Source organism: Belonocnema kinseyi, chromosome 5, assembly GCF_010883055.1.
Source record: "Belonocnema kinseyi isolate 2016_QV_RU_SX_M_011 chromosome 5, B_treatae_v1, whole genome shotgun sequence".
NCBI lineage: Eukaryota > Metazoa > Arthropoda > Insecta > Hymenoptera > Cynipidae > Belonocnema > Belonocnema kinseyi.
In genome coordinates, this window is record NC_046661.1 from 26,545,379 (window position 1) to 26,546,421 (window position 1,043).

Here is a 1,043-nt window from a genome sequence, read left to right on the forward strand (position 1 = left end):
CCATATATATCTTTTGAAAATTAAAATTCGAAAATTTTTTCTAAAGCCTCCAGGGGACTTCGTTTTTGCACGAAAAAATTTTATGTGCCCTTATTGCATCCGAACCCACAATTTTGATCGCTCTGAATTAGTCTAATTTTAAAAATTGAAGTTGGTCATTTTTTTCATAGATTCTGATACAAAAATCTTTTAATATATGTATTTTTCTTAAATTTCAAGCAAATTCAATTAGAACTTAGTCAATATCGTAAAAAAAATTTTTAATCTTAGTATTTGATATGTCCATACGAATAGGAGAGAAATACTGCCTTGATTTGGAATAACGCCGTTAACTGCATTTTGGTTAAGGCCCTTGAGCCGCCTACCGTTAATTGCTTCAGGTGACTTTATCTGATTTGCAGTTAACGGTGTTTTTGCAAATCACGGCAGAATAGGCATGTCGTTGCCGGATCTAAATAACGAGCGGGCTGTTCTACCTAGATTTTGGATCGCTAAACCTCTATTGCTTTTGAAAACCAACATGGTCCACTCCTCCTTGTAACTTATGACCAATCCCCGCGCCCAAGTTAGGTAGCATGAGGCTAGTCCCCTCCTATTCCAATGTCCATCAGAGGCGGTGGAGCCTTGACAAGGGGACACAGGGGCCAATGCCTCCCATAGAAATCGACCAGGGAGGGCCAAAGTCTTGATTTGCCTACTCGTAAATAAAATGCTTAAACCAAAGATAATAATGTCTTTGCTTAAACTCATCCGATCGTAGGATATAGAAACCTTTCAATTCTTCATTAAAACTTTGAGATATTATTGCAACCTTTGTAAATTCTTCGTGAAATTTTCGCGAAATAACTTTTTTAAATCTATTCAAAATGTTTAAAATTTTTGAGAATTTTGAAAACTTTGTGAAATAATAGAAGTCTTTGTAAAATAATGGAAATATATGGGAAATCTTCTAAACATATCCTAAATCTTTCCAAAATGTTTGAAATCTTTGTAAAATCATTAGGACATCATTGGAATGATTTGTTCAATCTTTGAAATCTATT